We start from the raw sequence: 5,643 nt of genomic DNA, 5'->3' as shown, positions 1-5,643 counted from the left end.
ATGCTTTCTGAATGCTTCCATGCTAGCTACGGCCCTGCCTCTAGAGATGTCACTAGTACAAACGCTGTTTGAAGAAACCCAACACTCCTACCCGAAACACAGTCAGCCGGGTTTGGATAGGGTATCGCGTTTTGTCTTGTAGCGTTTGTGCTAGTTATTAGCATGTAAGTTTAATGTAAGTAAACTCGAAAAGAAACAAAGTAAAAGCCTATGCCAGCCTGTGGCGTTAAAAGTAAGAAAATATGTGTATGCCTATTTCTGACAGTCCTTGACGACCGTTTGGTTGTGCGAAAATTGATAATCAGAACACAACAAAATTTTATTTCAACTCAGACCACATAAAATGACGTATGAGCAAATAGCTGCTACTGCATGTACAATACATATTATTATAGCCCTACGTAATAAATAAATAAATAAATAAATAAATAAATAAATGGAGATTTAAATGTTTTAAAAACACAAATAATAAATGTACAGATATTATTTAGTAACTTAATAAATGTACAGATATTATTTAGTAACTTAACATTCGTACTACAAAACGACCCACGACATTTAACAATATTTGGTCTATTTGTCTAGTAAAGAAATACTTTGGTATATCTAGATGCATCTTACTTTATTGAAGAAACAAATGCATTGACATAAACAGTGATATTCATCACCAACGACATCTTCATCACATAAACAACATTTACGTTCATGTCTTGGAATATTCTCCCACCTTCCAATTTCGATTGGTAGCTTGTGGTTGGGGTAATAACTAATAAGATAGGCCTATTTAACAAAAGTGGATCTATTGTTTTTATTTAGTAGTAATAAATAAGGTTCCAATTTAATGCTGTCTTTAAACATTATGTGATTAATACCTTTGCTTGAGTGATAAACAGTTTCTTTCGATGTTTGGAAATACTTGTCCTTGAGTCTCTAAAATAACGTTACTCAAATTACCGTAGTTAACATAATTTTGGGATATCTTCATCACATAAACAACATTTACGTTCATGTCTTGGAATATTCTCCCACCTTCCAATTTCGATTGGTAGCTTGTGGTTGGGGTAATAACTAATAAGATAGGCCTATTTAACAAAAGTGGATCTATTGTTTTTATTTAGTAGTAATAAATAAGGTTCCAATTTAATGCTGTCTTTAAAGATTATGTGATTAATACCTTTGCTTGAGTGATAAACAGTTTCTTTCGATGTTTGGAAATACTTGTCCTTGAGTCTCTCTAAAATAACGTTACTCAAATTACCGTAGTTAACATAATTTTGGGATAACTTTACAAAACTAAACCCAGTTTCATTAAAAATAGTTTTATTAAATTTAAACCATTTATATGTATAGGTTCCATCAGCATAATCAGACAGAAATGCCTTATATATTCTAAGAGATAGCTTATTCACGTTATTACTGTATACCAAATTACACCAATAACTATTCATTCTAGCTTTCACATTGATAATAAGTGGTAATCTTCCAAACTCACCATATATCATATACATAGGTGTAATACGTTTTACGCCAAGAATACTTCTACGGAAACTAGTATGTACACTTTCGATGATAGATAAATTTTCAAAACCCCATATTTCACAACCATATAGTAACATAGGTAAAATGGTCAAAAAGTTGACAGTCCATAGGCAAATTGAGGTTACATATTCGAGATTTAATTAAAAACATAGCTTTTGTGTCTTATTTCACGATACGTTTCTTTGCCAATGAATATGTGTGAGTTTTTTAAAAGTACAATCCGAGGCACTTATAACAATAAGTAAACACAGGAGGTCTACGACCTTTTGACCCCAAAACAACAACTTTTGTCTTTGCTATTAAAAGTCAGTTTCCATCTAATCCAATAATTATGGAAAACATTTAACGAATTTTGCATATGAAACATATTTTCAGCAACAATAACAGTGTCATCAGCATAAAGTAGATAAGTATTTTAAGAAAGTCTATTAAAGCATTGTCATCCATCTTCACACCAGTACAATATTCATTATTTATATAGCTTTCAAGAGCATTAAGATAAATGACAAACAATAAAGGAAAACAGTGTGTTCCTTGTCTTACTCCAGACTGACACAGGAAAGGCTCAGACATTTTGCTATCAAACTTTACACAGGATTTGATGTTTTGATACACACTGAATATAACATTAAAACATTTACCAGATATACCAATATTTAAAACTTTTAACCAAAGTCCAGATCTCCAGACTTGGTCAAACGTGTTACTAAAATCAATAAATATACAAAATAACTTCTTTTTCCGACATTTGATATACTCAATAACGTGAATAAAAAAAAAAAAAAAAAAAAAAAAAAAAAAAAAAAATAACGTGAATAAATGATTAGTAACAGAATAGCCTCTTCTAAAACCACTTTTTAAAAATATGTATTTCATTGTTATTTTTTTGAATGGAAACATGGAGTACCCAGAAGGACATCACAGAATTTCATATATTAAGCAGATGAATACATTTAATTTATTCGTTTTAATACGCCCGTCTTTGGCGGGTCGTATTATGGTATGGCGTGTCCGTCCACCCGTCCGCCCGTCTGTCCGTCCGCATACCTTTCTTATCAATCCATATATGATCATCAAACCTATGCGGTTGAAACAGGTTTTATCTTTTACAGAGATATGGATGTGGCCCAATAGATCCCCGTTACTGGACCCACTAGACCATATCTCGATCCAGCCCGTGCTCTACAACTCGTCTATGGGCTGGTGCATATAAAATATCTCATGCTGCTAATTGAAAAGAGTAACCCATGTAGTGGTGGCGGCGGGTTTCCTCTTATTTTATATGGCGCGTTAAATAAAGCATTTGTTTGTTTGTATATTTCTTTCAACTTTTATATTACTCTAAACAAAGAGTCAAAATATAAACTGATAGACAAAATAAGGGAACACTTTTAAAATAGTAACAGCAAATATTGGCTTCAACCAAAACCCTTATCCTACAGTACCATGAAGTAAACTGTAACTGGCGGTCAGTCCCACAGGCATAACTACTCTAGTAGTGAAGTACGTGCAGTCTCAAAAACTATGATTGTGTTCCCTTATTTCTTTACATCAGTTTATTAAGTAGAATACTAGTCATCATTTCATTTCATTTCAACTAATTTTCCTGTTTATATCCAATTAAGGTTGAAGCACGCTGGCCTGGGCACACATCTCAGCTATCTTGACTGTCTGACCAGGACAGTGGGTTAGTAGTTAGCAAGAGAGACAAGAGGGTGTAGTGGTCTTACACCTACCCATTGAGTCATTAAAACTCGCTCTGGGTGGAAGCCGGTACTGGGCTGCGAACTCAGTATCTACCAGCCTTATCTCCGATGGCTTAACCACGGCACTACCGAGGCCGTTTACTAGTCATTAAACAGCCATAGTTTACAGGCACGTGTACATGAAGTCAGGCAGAGGAGGGTCTAGACTGTGGCGAACAAAGCTCATATGGTGTCGAGTCATACTCCCCACAAAAATAAATTGCTTGAGCAGGGGTGGGTTTCGATCCCCGAAACCCTCCAGGGGCGTAGCTAATGGAGGTCAAGGTAAAAATCCGACAAAAATACTAGAAATTTAAAGAAAATCCTTTTCTTAACCGTTTGAGGAATTTTAAGTATGTAACCTCCCTGAAGTGGCTGCAAAATGAGATTTCAGAGCTTCTAGATTTCAAAATTTTCGGGAGGTGGAGGGGGGGGGGGGGGGGGGGAGGCATGCCTCCCGGACCCTCTAGTGTCTTGCACCTTCTATGCTCGTTCGTTCCAAGAATTCAGCTGCACCCCTTCCCCCATCCCCCCCCCAACACACACACAAAATCGTAGCTACGGCCCTGCCCTTCCCTTGTTTTAAAATGTGCTGTGGTGCCGTTAAACAGAGATTCCTTTCCTTTTTTGATTAAGATCAAATGGGCGTGCGTGTTGTTAAACAAGCATTCCTTTCATTGTTGTTTTTTATACAATACTTATCTAGTTAGTTTTATTGTACGCTTTATTCAACATCGTCCTCATTTGAGAAGATCATCAATACCTTTATGGGATTCGGTAATTAATCTTTCTTACGATTTTAAATTTAAGTGTCTCAAAACCAGATACACAGTCAAAATCTATTGTAATCCATTTAGTTTTATTTTATTGAGAATAGTGAACAATAATTGCTGTTAGTTTTAAGGGAAACACTACCAGTTTAGACTCTGGTAATGGAAATGTGTTCACTGTTGGATAATTAAGCGGATAAACGTGGGCATTAAGTGATTTTAAAAGACATAACAGCCAAATGAATAATGAATACTATTGATTTTGTATTTCCTGCAATGGGAAATGTTACAGAGTGTCTGTTTTATAGCGGTAGGTCTTTTTTTTTTTTTTTTTTCTTTTTTTTTTTGCTTTGAAGAGCTGTAATCCTTTAAAAATATTTTTATTTATTGGCTGATTTATGGTCAATCAGAACACGGCCATAATTGTTGTAAATTTATCATTGATTAAATATAAATTAAATATGGTTAAAATTCAATAACTCACTTTGGAAATGAGATTAAGTATCGTAGGAAGGAATATGTTAGTTAACGACGCACTCAACACATTTTAATTACGGTTAAATATTTAAGGACCACACATATAATGAGAGAGAAAACCCACTGCGCCACGCGATGACCTAATCTTTCTGATTAGTAGCAAGGTATATTTTATATGATGATGATTTTTAAAGTTCCAAATGATAATATACATAAATTATACAGACATAAAATGTATTTTCACCTTAACTAAATAGGCTTTTTAGACACCTAAATCATTTTACTACATCGATGAAAATATATGTATCATCCCACAGACAGGACAGTACATACCACTGCCTTTGTTACACCAATTATGAAGCACTGGCTGGAACGAGAAATAGCCCAACGAGAATCGATCCTAGACCGACTGTGTATCAGGCAAGCGCTATACCACTGGGCTACACCCCGTCCCGGAATGGCTAGAAGTATTCAATGATCTTTAAGGTCATTTGGTGTAGTGAAACGTTATTAACATACTTTAGAGTCCACTTTCGGCGCGTTTATTTCTCTGGTTTCAGTGTTTTCTTGAATTTGATTGAATATTTAATACGTTAATCAGCTATTTTTTAAATTAAAGTTTAGTTAGTAAAAATGTTAAGCAATTAATTTTTTAATTATATATATATATATTTTTTCAATCTGAAAATCTAATTTTTAATGCACATATTATGCCCGTTTGAAAATGCCGTTTGTTGTATGTTTGAATGAGAGAAACACATAGGATTATAAATTTAACCTAATATTTCTTTGTGATTCTCTCTTGTGGTTCGTGCTGGGTGTCGTTAAACATCTATTCTATTCTATTCTCTCTTGTGGAGCAAAAATTATTTTATGCGGGATATTTCTATTACGATCTTATACGATACGTGTACACAGGTGAGAAACATTGCGTTCAGCAGCATTAGGGCCGGGTTTTTTTTCCATGTTCGCGGTTTTCGACACGTTATGAACAATGGACGTAGCTGTTCTGGTCCACGGATAGGGCTGTCTGTGCACCCTTAGGTTACACTCCACCATTAATTACTTCATGCAGTTCAATACAATTTCTATGTAAGAATATACTCTGTGAA

The sequence above is a fragment of the Gigantopelta aegis genome, chromosome 3, assembly GCF_016097555.1.
Source record: "Gigantopelta aegis isolate Gae_Host chromosome 3, Gae_host_genome, whole genome shotgun sequence".
NCBI lineage: Eukaryota > Metazoa > Mollusca > Gastropoda > Neomphalida > Peltospiridae > Gigantopelta > Gigantopelta aegis.
Note: the sequence above shows the minus strand (reverse complement) of the source record.